The sequence below is a fragment of the Eubalaena glacialis genome, chromosome 1 (assembly GCF_028564815.1).
Source record: "Eubalaena glacialis isolate mEubGla1 chromosome 1, mEubGla1.1.hap2.+ XY, whole genome shotgun sequence".
NCBI lineage: Eukaryota > Metazoa > Chordata > Mammalia > Artiodactyla > Balaenidae > Eubalaena > Eubalaena glacialis.
Genome location: NC_083716.1, coordinates 113,751,219 through 113,768,558, shown reverse-complemented (window position 1 = coordinate 113,768,558; position 17,340 = coordinate 113,751,219).

The window sequence follows — 17,340 nt, the reverse complement described above, 5'->3', positions numbered from 1 at the left end:
TTCAATGGGTCCTGCCCCCCCACCCCAAACACAACAATGCTTCCTTAAATAAAAAAATGGCTGAAAAGATGTGCATTCAAAGGTAGTGGGGACAGATCTCAAGCCACAGTCCTGGCTGTGTAGGAAAAACTTGACTCCCTTTACTCTTCCCTTTTAAACCCTTCTTTCCCCGGCAGGTCCCTCCTGCCCCCTGCTCCCATGTCTCCAGACATAGAAAGCTCTGGCCTCACGTGTGTCTCCTGGCCACTTCCACACACCATAGCATCGTGCTCCCGCCCTTCTCTCCAGTCTGGGATCCTTGTGTCAGCCACCCAGCTGCATCGTGGGTCTGTTCCAGGGCATGGGAGAAATAGCCCCCTTCCCTCATGACTGGGTTTTAGGACACCTAGCTTTGGCAGCCTCTCAGAACAGACCTAAGGAATCACTTTGTCTCTCCCTCCATGTTGGGGCTGCAGGGAACCTTCTGAAGCTTCCTTAGGGCCCATTGCCCAGACAGGATGGGCGGGTTTCTCCTGCCTTACACGTGATAGCTGGGGACTCTGGGCAAGGTGTACTCTGCTCTCAGATTCTCCCAAACCCAGATTTCCATCCCTCTCCCTGTCCCCGGGGATTGGTCCTGACGGCAGGGTCGGGGTCTCTTTCTGAACCTAGAAGAAGCCACGTTCTCTTCTCTGATTCTCCACAATCCCACCTTCAGAATAGCTTTCTGATCTGACAGGAGGCACGCTTGCTCTCGACTAACTTGTCAGGTACCATCCCCAGCCTACTGGCTTATAAACAGGTCCAGACTTTTAAAAATCAAAAGCCAACAACCTACATGTCCATTGACAGAGGAATGAATAAAGAAGATGTAGTATATATATGTACAATGGAATACTACTCAGCCATAAAAAGAACGAAATAATGCCATTTGCAGCAACATGGATGGACCTAGAGATTATCACACGAAGTGAAATAAGTCAGAAAAAGAAAGACAAACACCATATGATATCACTTATATGTGGAATCTAAAATGTGACACAAATGAACTTATCTATGAAACAGAAACAGACTCACGAACATAGAGAACAGACCTGTGGTTGCCAAGGAGTGGGGGGTGGATGGATTGGGAGTTTGGGATTAGCAGATGGAAACTATTATATAGAGAATGGATAAACAACAAGGTCCTACTGTATAGCACAGGGAACTCTACTCAATATCCTGAGATAAACCATAATGGAAAAGAATATGAAAAATAATGTATTTATATGTATAATTTCTGTACAGCAGAAATTAACACAGCATTGTAAATCAACTACACTTCAATAAAATTTAAAAATTTAAAAATTTAAAAAAAAAAAAGAAAGTCAAAAGCCAAGAATTTGATCCATTCCTTGAGGCAATGAAAGCAGAGAGCTCATTTGTTTGAACCAGGGAGGGTAGCGGCTAACAGAAATTGCTGATAAGAGAAGCAGTGGTTAGCATTCCAAACACTATCCCGTGTGTGTGTATATTTACACATACACATATATATAGTTTACGTGAACCCCACTGTAAACATGAAGCAGGGAGGTGTTTTTTAACAGCCTAGTAAGGCCTCAGCACAGCCTGCCTCTAAGTGCAGAGACAAAGGCTGGGGAGAGTAGTTCAGCCTACCAAGCAGCGACATCTCCGGTCAGTGTTCAGCCAGCACTGAGCCAGCCGGCCCTGGGAGCTGGGGACACACACAGGAGAATCCTGCCCACAGGGTGCCTGCCCACAGAGTCCTCAGTCTGGAAGGAGACTAACAACACCCTATGAAGCACCCAATAGTAGACGATCATCCATAACGTTATAAAGTGCTGTTGCCCAAATTTCTACAAGTGGGAGAGAAACCCGAACAAGCATACACACTTTGAATGACTTTTGCATCCACACCAACGTAGACACCCTTGGAGGTGCTGCAGCTCCTGGGGGGATGGGGAGGTGTGGGTCCCGGCAGCAAGCATCACTCAAAAAGCCTGACCCCGTGCAAGTCATCTGCAGAAGCTAAGACATTCCCAAGCAGTGAGCAGACTCCTGGTCTGGCAGCTCAGAGAAGGATATGAGGTAGCCCAGGGCTGGGTCCACTCTGCCCCAGGGTCCAGGCAGGGACAGTTTGACAGCCCAGAGGAAGCTGAGTTCCGGGCATTCTTGGAGGGGGCCTGGCCAGGGCTCTGGAACCACTGTATCTAGGTTGCATCTACAAAGCCCTGGTTAACTCAGCCCCCAGGCCCACCTCCATCTGAACGCTCCTCCGCATGCCCATAGTCTGTCCTCCTCCAGGGCCCCGACCTCCCCCCGGCATTGTCCTCTGGGTTGGACCCTGGCCTTCCCCCCACCCACTTGTCCTCTCCACTGCCCATGGAGATTTTTCTTAAATGTTCATCAGATCAGGCCATTCTCCTGCCCTTCACTGCCTCCCCAGAGATTGTAGAATAAATGACAAATACCTTAGATTAATGCACAGCACCCTGGAGGCCCAGGCCCCGCCTGCCTATGCACCTTCCTCTCCCTGCACGCCCAGCCCTTTCTGCCGACCCTCACCTCCAGGGCTCAGCCCCAGCTGTCTTCTCTATATAACCAGCATCTCCTTCTTTGCCTCACTGCTTCCAGCTCATCTTTCTAAACCAAGACTCCTGCCACCCAGGAAACCTCCCCAAGTCCACCAGCTGGGCCAGCGCCTTTGCTCTGGGACCCGATACCTCTTCTTCCACTGTGTTACCTGTCCCTCCAAGGAGGAGACCGCCACCTTTATTCATCACCGTGTTCCCAGTGTCCAACAGCATTGATGCCCTGAGTGCTCAGAAAAAGCAGAGGAGAGTGGGAAGCAGAGAGCACAGGATGCTACGTTACCTCGACCCTTTTGACTAGACGGCGCTCTCCCCTGGGGCGAGTACAGCTGACTTCATCAGTGCACCTGCCGGGCAACCGGACTGTATCTGCACCCAGTAGGGCTTGATCCCAACCCCTCTGCCCCCACTTCGTGATTCTCCAATTGGGGTTGTGGGCCCTGATACACTCCATCCTAATAATTTTTTTTTTCTGAAGAAGTTTTTATTTTGCCATCATTTTTTTCTTTACTTTTCATTTTTTTCCTTTATTTTATTTTTTTTTAATTTTTATTGGAGTATAGTTGATTTACAATGTTGTGTTAGCTTCAGGTGTACAGCAAAGTGAATCAGTTATACATATACATATATTCACTCTTTTTTAGATTCTTCTCCATATAGGCCATTACTCTTTACTTTTAATTTTGAAATAATGACAGTTTCACAGGAAGTGACAAGGTAGTTGAGATCCCATGTACCCTCCACCCCATTTCCCCCAGTGGTAATATCTTACATAACTATGATCCAATATAAAACCAGGAATGTGCCGTTAGTCCAATATATGTGTATAGCTCTCTGTCACTTCATTACATGTGTAGATTCACAGTAACTATCACCACGGTCAAGATGCAGAATTACCCCAGCCCACAAAGCCCTCCCTGGTGCTGTCGCATCATGGTCACACCCTCCCCCAACCCTCCTCCCACTCTGGCAACCACTAATTCATTCTCCAATTCCATGATGTTGTCATTCCAAGAACATCGTATAAATGGAATTCATAGAGAATGCGATGTGTTGAGATGGGCTTTTCTCGTCCATCCATAGTTCATTTCTTGGTGTTACTGAGTAGTATTCCATGATATGGATGGACGTACCTCACCTTGCTTAGCCCTTTACTTATTAAAGGACATTTGGATTGACTCCAGTTTTTGACAACCACAAATTAAGCTGCTATGAACAATCGTGTACATGTTTTTGTGTGAACATAATTTTTATTTCTCTGGTATTTATCCCAGAGTGTTTATAGCCAGGAGTGCAATTGACAGGTCATATGATAAGCATATGTTTCATTTTTTAAAAAACTGCCAAACTGTTTTCCAGAGTGGCTGTACCATTGTACATTCCCACCAGCAAAGTATGAGAGATCCAGGCTTTCTGCATCCTTGCCAGCATTTGTTGTTGTCATTATTTTTAATTTTAGCCATTCTGATAGGTGTATAGTAATCACTCATCATAGTCTACATTTGCATTTGCCTGATGGCTAATGAGGTTGAACACCTTTTCAGTGCTTATTTGCCATCTGTACATCCTCTTCAGTGAAATGTCTCTTCATGTCTTCTATCTATTTTCTAATCAGATTGCTTTTTTTCTCACTGTTGAATTTTGAGAGCTCTTTATATATTCTAGATCATTGTCCTTTGTTGGCTATGTGGTCTGCAAATACATTCTCACAGTCTGAAACTAATTCATCCATTTAACAGGATTTTTTTTAACAAAGGCTTTTAATTTTGAAATCCAATGTATCCTTTTCTTTCAGAAATTGCATTTTTGGTGTCATACTTAAGAACTCTTGGGAATTCCCTGACAGTCCAGTGGTTAGGACTCCACGTTTTCACTGCTGAGAGCCTGGGTTCAATCCCTGGTCGGGGAACTAAGATCCTTGAAGACGCATGGCGTGGCCAAGAAGAAAAACAAGAAAAAGAAATCTTCACAAAACCCTTGGTCCCAAAGATTTCCTCCTATCTCATCTTCTAAAAGGTTGATAGCTTTATGTTTTATATTTAAATCTACAATCCATTTTGAGTTAATTTTTGTAAAAGATGTGAGGTGTTGGGTTGCCTATTGATATCCAATGACCCAGCACCATGCATTGAAAAGACTTTCCTTCCTCCATTGAATTTTCCTACTACCTTTGTCAAAAATTAGTTGGCCATACTTGTATGGTCTATTTCTAGGTCCTCTGTTTTGTTCATTGACCTATGTGTCTATTCCTTTGCTCATACCACAGTGTGAATAACACTAGCTATATAACAAGTCATGACAACAGATAGAGGGTCTCCTCACACTTTCTTCTTCCTCAAAGTTGTTTTAGCTATTATTGTATAATAAAGAATTGACTGGCATCTGTCCTGGGTTCCTGGAAGAGAGAAGACATCCTTAGAATTTTCAGAGTAAGAGAAATGTCTATTATTCACGAGCCCCTTTGAATCCCACCTGATTTTATGCTAAAAGATGAAATGACTCCTGATGGGGGCTGGTCACCAGAAAGACTAAGCACGTGATTAGAGGGTTGGGGCTTTGAGCCGTGTCATATCAGCCCAACCTCTGACCTTAGGGGAAGCAGAGGGGAACTGGAGATTGAGTTCAATCACATGGCCAATGATTCAATACATAACAAAGCCCCAATAAAAACTCTGACACTGAAGCTCAGTGGAGCTTCCTGGTTGATGTGCCTTGATTCCACAGGAAGAGGGCACAAAAAATCTGCCATCCCCCCAGACCTTGTCCTATGTGTCTCTTCATTTGACTGTTCCTGATTTGTATTCTTTATAATTAAATTATAATCATAAGTATAGTGTTTTCCTGAGTTCTGTGAGATGTTCTAGTGAATCATCTAATCTGAGGAGGTGGTAGGAACCCCCGGATTTGTAGCCAGTTCATCAGAAGTGCATGTGTCCTGGGACCCCGCTTATGGCTGGAATCCGGAGTGGGAGTAGTCTTGCTGGTGACTGTGACCTTTGATTTGTGGGGTCTGGGCTAACTCTGGGTGGGTAGTGTCAGAATTGTATGGCAGTACATCCACTGGTGTCAGAATAGTTGGGGCTGAAATGAAAAAGCCATTCTAGTTCCTTTGCATTTCCACATAGATTTCAAGATAATCTTGTTTATACCCACAAAATTTCTTGCTGGGATTTTGAGAGGAATTGCATTGTATGTCAATTTGGGGGAGAATTGACATCTTTTCACATTAGGTCTTACAACCCATGAACACTATATGTCTCTCCATTTATTTAGGTTTTCTTTGTCTTGTTTCTTCAGGATTTTCTATGTAGACAATATGTCACTTGCAAATAGGGATAGTTTTATTTCTACCTTCCTCAATCTATATGCCTTTAATTTCCTTTTTTGTTTGTGTGGGTTTTATTGTTTTTGTTTTGTTTTGATTTGGTTTGGTTGTTTTGTTTTTTTTTTACATATTGCCCTCGCTAGATCTTCCAGTACTATGTTGAGTAGCAGTGGTAAGTGTGGACATACTTGACTTGTTCCTAATGTTAGGGGGAAAGCATTAGTCTTTTACCATTAAGTATGATGTTAGTTGTAGCTTTCTTTTAGACATTCTTTATCAAATTAAGGAAGTTTCCTCTTTCCTAGTTTTCTAAGAGTTTTTTTTTTTTTATTGTGAATTGGTGTTGAATTTTGTCAAATGCTTTTTCTGCATCCATTAATACAATCATATAATTTTTCTTCTTTAGACTGTTAATATGATGGATTACATTGATTTTTCTAACATTGAGCCAGCTTTGCACCCCTGGAATAAACTCCACTTGGTCATGGGATATAATTCTTTTTATATATTGCTGAATTCTATTTGCTAATATTTTGTTAAGAATTTTTGCATCAACATTCATGGCACATATGATAATCTAAACATCTAACATTAGTATATTTTAAATGAATCATTCGAGGATGTATTTATATGCAAGTTAAGTTAACAGACACTGGCTTAAACACATATAAGTTTGTTTCTCCTAGATGTTAAGAAATCTGAGGAAAAGCAGTGCAGGGCAAAGGCAGCTGTTCCAGGATGTCGTCAAGGACACAGTTTCCTTCCATCTTCTGACTCCGTTACTCTAGTAATAGTTTGTGGGACATTTATCCTCACAGCTGCAAGATGTCTGTTACACCTCCAGTTTTAGTGGGGGACAACAGGAGAGCCAAAGAGTAAAGGATTGAAGCCACATGCCCCCCAAGTGTGTCCCTTGAACAGAGGTTACCCAGAAGCCCCACCCAATGAATCATTTTTACTTTCATCCCATTGGCCAGAACTGAGTCACATGTCATGCTTAGCAACAGGGAATTTGGGAAAGTGAGTATTAAAACTGACACAGAGCCATAATCAGTGCCCTGATAGAATGGAGGCTCACTGGGCAGCCACCCATGTTGGTACCTGAATTATCTGCATGACACCTTATAACTGAGACCTGTCAGCCACTGCAGGCTGGAATTTATGTTTCCATTTAGGGTCATACTGTCACCAAGTACTGTATCTCATGGTAAATATAAAAGATTTTATACATCATTGTTGGCATCAAGAGAAGGCCAAACAACTACATAATGCCCGGTAAAAAGGTTTGACCATAGTCTTAGTAGAGAAAGTACTTGGAGAATTGAGTCTTCTCATGACACCGAGTCCTATGGGCACCTGAAAATTAAAACAGCAGCAAGAGCTGGCATCCAAGTGCTACCTTACAAGGTATGAACATCTTCCATCACATTACATTTACGTTGTTATTTTGCTTCTACAGTTTTTTCCAACTTTTCTTAATGGAAAATCTCACAAACAAAGAAAAATGGAAAGAATAATACCACAAACCCTCATACACCTATCACCTCGATGCAAGAGTTGTAAATACTTTGCCACATATATGTGATTAAAAAATTATACATACATTGTATACATATAGTGTATGCATCATATATTATATATAAATTTTATATATAAACCATGTATATAATATTATATATAATGTATATATATTTTTATATATGATATATAATTTCAATATATACATAATATATTTGAACCATTCGAAATTTAGCTGCAGATATCATGACACATCACTCCTAGAGACTTCAGAGCATCTCCAAAGAATAAGGAATTCTCATAAATTACACCACCGTCACACCTAAAAATTTTAACGATAATATGTCTAATATCATATAATATCCAATCCATATTAAATTAAGTTTAATTTTACCAGCTGTCACAAAGACATATATGTATGTATAAAAGTATATGTATATATACCTTTATATATATATATGTATATATATGTGTGTATATATATGTGTATATATATATATATATATATATGGGGTTTTTTTGTTAACAGGATTCAAGTAATGTTCACACCTTGCATTTGTTGCTGAGACATTTTAGTCCACTTTGAAGAGGCCCCACCTTTTGGGGGGAATATGCTATTGCCTGTTTGAAGAAACCAGGTCAGTTGTCTTATAGAATGTCCCATATTCTGAATCGTGTTTCCTTGGGGTTTGGTTTGACTTGCTTCCCTGGACTTCTTATAAACTGGAAGCTGAGTCTAAACACTCTTTGGCAGGTTCACCTGACCCGTGATGCTGTGCACTTCACACCACATCACTACAGGAGGGGCCTGATGTCAGCCAATACCATTGGTAGTGATATTCAGTTTGGCTAAGCTGGTGACAGCCTGCTCTTCCCACTGCGAAAGCATGTTTTTATCTCGCAATTAGCAGATGAGAGGCAGGATGGTAGTTTGGTCCCATGCAAGTCCCCGATCCCTAGCACACTCTCAATTAAGGGAGGTTTAGCATCCATTGATGATCCATTCTCAAATCAATTCTTTCATTGGGGATTGAAAAATAATTGTTTACTAACATTCTTTCTACATTCCCTGCTAAAAAGATAGTATAAATGCTTAATTTTTTCTCTTTATTTCCAGAATAAGGAATTGGTATAATAGTCATAATAGTAAATGAGGTAGTATCTTTCTTTTTAAACATGCTATGGACTCATGGGTCTTTATTTTTTCAATGTTTTTAATCAGTTCATTCTTTACTCTTTTTTGATGCTCAAATTGTTCCAAATTTGGCCGGTGGGAGCCCCATTTAGCTGGTTCCTGGTCCTTTTGATATGTCCCTATTAGTCTTTCAAGGTCAGGGTTGTCCCGAGAAACAGAACCAATAATATATATATTTGATTTATTTTAAGGAATAAGTTCACACAATGGTAGGGACAAACAAGTTTGCAATCTGTAGGGTAGGCCAGCAGGCCGGAAACTCGGGCGGGACTTTTATGTTATAGTCAGGCAGGTGGAATGCCTTCTGATCCATTTTTTGTTCTTAAGGCCTTCAACTGATAGGACGAGCCTCACCCACATTATCCAGGATAAACTCCTTTACTTAAAGTCAACTGATTGTAGATGTAATTACATCTACAAGACAACTTCACAGCAACATCTAGATTAATATTTGACCAAGCAACTGGGCACCATAGTCTAGCTGAGTTCACATATAAAATTTACCATCACAAAAGGCTTCCTTTCTTTCTGGCAAGCTCACCTTGTATTTTCTCTCTCCATCCCTGGAGTCAGCCATTTCTCTGAGAGTCCTAATTTCTTTCAGTGGAAAATGGTACTAGAATCCAAAATCTGGGTGCTAGGTGTGCTCATTGCTACTGAGATATGATTGTTCCTGGGCCCTCTCAATGGGCAGAGCTAGAAAATTCACATTAAAAAAAAAACCAGGGATTTCCTTGGTGGCACAGTGGTTAAGACACCGCACTCCCAAAGCAGGGGGCCCAGGTTTGATCCTTCGTCCGGGAACTAGCTCCCACATGCATGCTGCAACTAAGAGTTCGCATGTCACAACTAAGGAGCCCACCTGCTGCAACTAAGACCCAACACAACCAAATAAATAATAAATAAATAAATATTTATAAATAAATAAATAAAAACCATATGTTCTTATTGATAGTCCCAATTCAAATTTAATATGAGGGCTTTTCCCCCTTCTTTGTTTTTATATTTGTATCTTTTCCCCCTTAACCTGATAATTTTTGTTTCAATTAGTGTAATTACTTATTTACTGTCTCCTACAATATGAATCAAATAATTTCAAAATTACTAGTATTACTTGGAGGACTAAAACTCTTAAAGTTTAAGATTTATTTTTAATGTCTTTGCCCTTAGAAGTATAGCCATGCTGAATAAGACAAAAACAAAAAGAAAAACAAAATAAAGCCTTATGCCTCCCAGTCCTACTGTAAATTTTTATTAATTTTCAGGAAAACATCATTATCCCTCATGTTAAATTAATGCTGTTTTGAATTCTACTGGTTTTGTAATGTTTATATATGATTTCTAAATTTGTTTTGGTTTTATAGTACCCAAAAGCATAAGAGCTATTAGCATAAGAAGTTTATGCTTAATTTTATATTTCTATATAGTTAAAAAACATTATAATCAAAACAATCTAGTCCACAGTTTTAAGTAAAGAGCTCACAGTGAAGTCAGTTGTAGTTTCTTCTTTCTTGGATAGCAAGAAAATGTACAAAGTTAGTGGAAAACAGCAAAAATTCACAAATTCTGTTTTTGTATTTTTCCATAATGAGTCACTTCTTTATAAGCCTATTTCATTCTCACCAACCAAAAATAATAATTAAAAAACAAAGCTATTTTTAAAATATAATTTAGGACCACGCCTGGGGTAAGGGAGAATTTCTTTCTTTAAGAGATGGCAAACACTGCTATAGGCCCAGAGTTGGCTTTTAGAAAAAGCAGAAAACACAAATGAGCTCAATAAAGAGAATATATTCTTATTGCTTTAGAGCTAATGATAAATAAGTGCCTCCCTAGAAAGAAGGGGCGGGAGGGAGGAGTCCAAGATGCCCTGACTCATTCTTTCCCTACAGAAAATGAAGGGCTGGTCCATGCTGCTTTCTCGGCTTCACAATCTGGTCCAGCCAGGGAGCTGGAACCGTCTCTGAGGCCAAGGTACTGCCCACCTGGGGGTCCTGCCCACCTGGGGGTACTGCTCACCTGGGGTTACTGCCTCCCTGGGGGTACTGCCCCCAGGGGGTACTGCCAGCCTGGGGATACTGTCACACACAATAGCCTACAACTCTCTCACTTCTGTCTTGTCTAGCCCAGTGCTGGGGATGCTTCAATTCCGCATTTCAGTTCCCATTGCCTACAAACATGTCTACAGCTCTGCACACATATACACACATATTTGTTTCTAACTCTTTGCTTCCCACTCCGTTCTCCCTTCCTCTCTGGCCTTCACACGGTGGTCTCACGAAGCTAGACCATGAGAGCTGGAAGTCCCTCAGACACCATCTTGTCCAGCCACCTCACTAAGGAGCCTGGAAGCCCCAGCCCAGAGAGGGCCATGGTCTAGCCAATGGCCACACTTCCAGTAACACAAACCTCCTGCCCCCAGGCCTGAATCCTGTTCCTGACTTTCTCTCTCTTGTACTCCAGGCACAATCCTCACAAAATGCCTCTATCCCACAATCCCAACAGAGGGAGGAGAGCAGGAGGAAAAGGACTGGGGCAGAGTGCAGTTGGCTAAACCGATAAGATTTCTCTCCCCTGTTCCTTGCCGCCTCCTTTAAAGAGCCTGGGAGAGTTAAATACTTACTTTACCAGCCTCCATTGGAACTGAGTGGACATTTGACATAGAAATGAGACTTAAGTGAAAATTTTCTGGGATTGGGAAGGTTCTGCTTTGTTTAATTAAAAGGAAACATGCAGCTTTTCCTCCTTCGTGCTGCCTTGAATGTAACTAAAATGTCTGGAGCCACAGCAGCTATTTTGTGGTCACAAGGCAATAAGCAAGAGACTTACAGATAAGCTTACACTGACATCAGGAGTTGCTAAACCAATGCAAGCAGTTACCTGATCTGAAGAATCTTGCTATCTATCTAGGCCTCTATAAAGAGGATTTTCTGGTTTTCATAGCAAAAAGCATTCTTAATTCATACATACATAAACCATTTACAAATGACTTAATTCAACAGGTATTTACTGAGTGCTTATCATGAATCTGAATCTGAGGATCTAGAGGTGAATAAGACATTGTTCCTGACCTCAAGGAATTCACAGCCCCAGGATTATATTTTTGTTCTGTAAGATAAATATGAATGTCCCCATTTGGTAGGTGGGATAATCAGAGTCTCAGAGAGGATGCAGGAATTTGCTCAAGGTCACACAGTACTTGGAACTGACACCTGGCCCATACAAGGCAATCAATCCATGGGCAGGCCAGCAACCAAAGACCTGATGGGCAGTGATGGTGAACCCAAGCGACCAGAAGTGTTCTGAGACCCCTCCCACAGGGTTCTTTTTTCTTTGAATTGAGAAACCCAGGGAAGATCAGCTGGTCAGCAAGGAATGCTGAAGTGAGAAGTTGTGAGGTGGAAACCCTCCAGCAGTGAGATAACACATGTGGAAGCAGAGAGAAAGAGAGACTAAGATACTGAGACACTGAGAAAAAGATTGAGAGGAAAGGAGGGGAGGGGGAGGGGAGGGGGAGGGGAGGGGGAGGGGAGGGGGAGGGGAGGGGGAGGGGAGGGGGAGGGGAGGGGGAGGGGAAGGGGAGGGGAGGGGGAGGGGAGGGGGGGAGGGGAGGGGGAGGGGAGGGGGAGGGGAGGGGAGGGGAAGAGCACAGGGGCAAGAGCCGGAGCAGCGCCAAGGACCCAGCCCCCCACCCTTGCCCACTGGCCCCAGCGAGGGGCAGCTGGACAGACAGCAGTCACAGAAGAGGCAGAAGCTGTAGTGACACCATAGGAGGCAAGAAGAGACGTGGGGCACCCAGACCCAGAGCAGAGCCACTGGGGACCCACAGTGAATGTGGACCAGGCACTGCTGCCTGAAACCCAGGCAACTCCATCTAGGAGTCAAATAACAGAAACGAACTGAGGGCAACTCAAGCAATCAGGAGACTCTGTGACACGTACAGCTGGGAATCAAGGGGCCCCCCTGCCCCTGCGCTCACCCCAGCCGCCCCCCTGCCTCCTCGCCGCAGCCCCGCAGCCCCCAGAACACTCACTGAGCAGAGGCTTGGAGGAGGAACGCTTCTGAGAGTAGGGGTCTCCGGGACCCAGTGCCCCGGGCTCTGATCCCCACGAAGACAACTTTTACTCCCTGCACTTACCCCGTGGCCTATGCTGACTCTTCCGAAAACTGAGACTTCAAATAGGCTTAAAAAGCAAACAAACAAAAAATACAACCAAGGGCTTCCCTGGCGGTCCAGTGGTTAAGACTCCGCGCTTCCGCTGCAGAGGGCGCGGGTCCTGCCCGCGCCCCCCCACGCCGTGGGTCGGGGAACTAAGATCCCACGTGCGGCACAGCGCGGCCAAAAAAAAAGTAAAAAAAAATATAACCAAAACCTTTGTTCTGCTTTTTTTAAATTCCCTTTTCCCCTTTTCGCTTTCAGCAGAATTAAGGGAAGAGGACTAGGAAAGGAGGGAAGGGGAAGGAGGAAGGAGAGAGGAAGGGGAAGTTTCGGTCCTGGCGGGGAGCCCCTCGTCCTCCTCGTGGTCCTGGGGCCCGCGGGGGGCCACCCGCAAGGAGCCGGCACTAGCAAGCCTGCAGGGGCTGCCTGGGAGGGTCCTCGCTGCCGCGCTGCCCCCGGGCCTGACCCAGGGCCGACGTTCACCACTGTGATGGAAACAGCGACCACAGCCATCACTGGGGGGGGCGGGGTCGCTCCAAGGAGGCGCTGTGTGTGGCGCTTGTCTTGCGTTACCTGTTTAACCCTCATACCATCCCTGCGAGGTGGGTAGATCTCACCCCAGTTTACAGAGATTGAGGCTCAGAGTGGCTGAGTGCTTTGCCCCACATCTTTCAGGTAGCCGGTGGACGAGCCGGCTCTACTTCTGACTCCAAAGCCTGCGTTTTGGATCCCATGTCAGGGGCTGCGCGCTGGCAGCCCCTGCGCTGATTCCAGCCTGCCCATGTTTTGCCTGATTCACATAGCTGGGGCCTGTCCAGTGTTTTAAATGTGATTAGTTGTCAACACTTAACAATCAGGAGAGTGTACATAAAAACTCACATTTCTGGATTCTCTAGAAAAATCAGGATATCAGGCCCCCCTGGGCCCATATTTCCTCTTGGCAGTAATTGGCCGAGCTGACCCCTTGGTATCAGAACCCTGTTTTCTCTCAGTCCTTATCAAAGCCCACTGGTCCTCCTCCTGATCTGCCCCACTGAGCTGCGGTACCCACATGTCCTGTGGACAGCTACACCAAGCTACGTGGATAGATGGAGGGAGGGAGGGAAAGAGGGAGGGGGGAGGGGGGAGGGAGGGGAGGGGGAGGGAGGGGGAGGGGAGGGGGGAGGGGGAGAGAGGGGGGAGGGAGGGAGGAACAGATGGATAGAAGGGAAGAGCTCAGTGCCTCTTAGCTGCCTGCCCAGGAAGTATCTATGGACGACAGCCCAGCATCTTGTCCGCCACCTACCCCAGTCCAGGATGTCTGTCCTGACAAGTCAGCCTGGTTTCTCATCCCCTCACTCCTGAAACCCAGTCACCAACAGTCACCAAAGTACCACAGAATGATCTGCCCCTCCTTCAGCCGTCCCTGTGGCAGCCTCACTGTGTGTCAGAGCCTAGGGCAGAGACCCTGGAGAAGCCCACACCCGCAGGAAGGCAGATGTTCATTCATTCACCCGGCTGTGAGAGCATGCACACAACAACTTCTCGGGGGTCTGTCGTGAGGACAAGGTGAGATGAGGCAAGCAGGTGCCCAGGCCTGCCCAGTGCCCGGTACTAGTCGGCTATAGAAGGTGGGGAGTCGGGGGACGGTGAGGCAGGAGTTAGACCACGTGAGTAGATGCCCATTAGTCCCCGACACTGGCACAGGTTTAAATAGAGGGACCAAGGCATCAGCGAACAGAGAAGGGCTTGGGGTTGGGGAAAGGGGGGGGACAGAGAGAGGACAGGACGGTGGGAGGAGAGGAGCGGTGGAGGAGGATAGGTGAGGGGGATGAATGAGGGAGAAGGAGCAAGGGCCTGATGGGGATCTGACGGACGCCGGGAGTCTTCGAGGGTCTTGATGTCCAGATGGAATGGGGCTGGGAGGGGTGACGCAGGACTCAGGGGGAGCCTTGCAGTCTAGTGTCCGTGTCCATCCATTGTGGGAAGGAGGAGATGGAAGTTGACCCCCGGGTTAATGATGTAGGCACATCTTAGCAATAGAACAGGAACTCCAGGGCTTGTGGGGAGGGTGCATGTTAGCCCCCAGGGGAGGGAGAAGGGCTAGGTGGGGAGGATGGGCAGAGAGGAGCCCTGCAGGGGTGGGACGCTGCTCATCAGTGTGGATGGGGAGTGAGATCAGCAAGGGGGGGGGGGCGTGACTAACTCCCAGGATAAGCCTGGAAGCCCCCCTGGTCTGAAAGCCGAGCCAGTCTTGGCCATGCCGGGAAGCTTCTGGCTTGCATCTCTCCAAATGCCTGGCTCACACACAAGGCCCAGTTTGAGTGGAAGTTGGTCCTGAGGCTTGTGGCAATTTTCCCTTTGGTCTTGGAAGTCCCGGACACACTAGTGATCTCCTCCCGCAGAATGGGACTGAGGCTGCTCTCCTTCCAGAGAAACAGGAGGCAGTTTGAGGAGACACCTGCCCCTCCATTCAAGGGCCAAAGTGCACTCCTCTTGCAGAGCCCCTGCAGAACGGAGGCCTGAGCCCAGGAGAGCTGGAAGGGATGGAGCGGCCCTGGGAGCTGGTGGACACACCATGGGGAGGTGGTCTCAGCCAGGCAGGCCCAGAGGCCACCTGGTGTCACCCAGTTCCAGGTGTAAAGAAAAAAATGTTGCCAGCCGTTCCAGTTCTACAGGGATCAGGCCATCAGCTACTGCAGTTGCCCACCAACGGCACACCTGCGGGGGATTCAGGATGGAGAAAAACAGGAACTTTCTGTGCTTTGGTTATATTGATCCCTAGATAGTTAAGATGCATATCTAAGGAAGAATTTCAAATGGCCCTGGATCTTGTATCTTTCCATACATACAAAAGTGCTAATATCATCAACTTGAAATGTCTGTTCTTAGTGATTAGCAGTAATCTTTTGTTGCTTGACTACATATTTTTACCAGCAAAAAAGTTCATATATATCCTGACTCCTTCCTTACTTCTTTAGAGCAGTTCCTCAGAGCTACTGAGAGGCTGTCTCCCAGGCTGTAGTCCCCAGTAAGGTCTCCGAATAAAACTTAAAACTCACAATTTTTACGTTGTGTGTTTTTCTTTCAGTCAACTCTGGAGACAGGTCCAATGCGCTCATCTCAGACACCAATGCTTGAACTGACGGTGAAAATTCATCTGCCTAGGGCCTAGGTTCCCCTCCCTGAGGCTGGCATGTCCCGGCCCACTGGGGACATTGCCGTGGGAAGCCCAAGATCTTCTCATAAGTTCTGGGTGAGACTGGGTCAGCGCCAAGAGAAATGGTTGGCCAAAATCAGTAGCCCTCATCCTTGACTATATCACCTGGATGCCCCTCTTAAGTGTGGTCCAGCCATGAGGACCAGGAAGGCAGGCTTGTGGGCCAAGGCCACCCCCGAGGCCACAGCCCAAGTCTCACAGGCTGATCCCCCTTTTCTAACCACCCCTCTGGTGATACACGCCTTCTCCAGCTGGGTCCCCCTGTGCTGTCCACCTGTGGGCAGTGTCTGGGGTATGAGGCTTGGCACCAAGGCACTCACATGTGCCTGTGGATCATTCTCAGGGGCCCCTCTCCCAGAGGCCACCACTCAGCCCCACAGGCTGCGTGTGGGTGCAGCCAGCCCTGTGCAGCCACACTTACAGATGGGCCCCCCCGCGCCCATTCCAGGCTTTTGGTAAGTCTGACTCAAGTCTTGGGCGGGGAGATAGGTCACTGCTCACGCTGGGTCACCAGCAGCCTACTCAGCCCAGTGAGACAGCAGCACCAACAAATGAGGAGGAAAATCTGAAACGTTTGATCTTAGGGACTTCCCTGGCGGTCCAGTGGTTAGAACACAGCGCTTTCACTGCCGAAGGCCTGGGTGGGGGAACTAAGATCCCAGAAGCCACGTGGCACAGGCAATAAAAATAAATAAATAAAGTGAAACGTGTGATCTTAAACCCTGACCCAAACAACCTTAAACCAGAGGGCATTTACCGTCAACCATAACAGAGCCCCTGGAAGCAGAATGGACCCCGGGGCACATGCGGATTCAGCGGCTCAGCCAGGCCATCTGTGACCAGCTTTGCCCCATTTTCTGCTCTGCCTTCCTCCGTGTTGGCTCCTTCCTCAGGCTGCTCACAGGATCTGGGGATTCACCTCGTCTTCCCCTGACACAGAGAGGTACCATCTCTCCCAGGGACTCTTTCAGAGAACAGCTGTACTTTGTGTGTGTGTCGGGGCGGGAGAGACACACAACAAAAGTTACCCCGAGTGGCATTTCGTACACTCACAATGATGTGCAACCAGCAGCACTCCCCGTTCCAGATCAATGTCAGCAGCCCAGAAGGAGAGCCCGTAACTATGAAGCAGTCACTCTCCCATCCTCTTCCTCTCCCCAGCCTTAGATTAACCACTCATCTGCTTTCTGTTCCTATAGATTTGCCACTTGCGGACATTTCATGTGAGTGGGATAATACAATATGTTGTCTTTTTGACTGGCTTTTTAAACTTTGCCGAATGCTTTTGGGGAGCATCCATGCTGTAGCATGGATCAGTACTTCATTCCTTGTTATGACTGAAGAATCCTCCAGCACTGACAGAATTTCAAACGC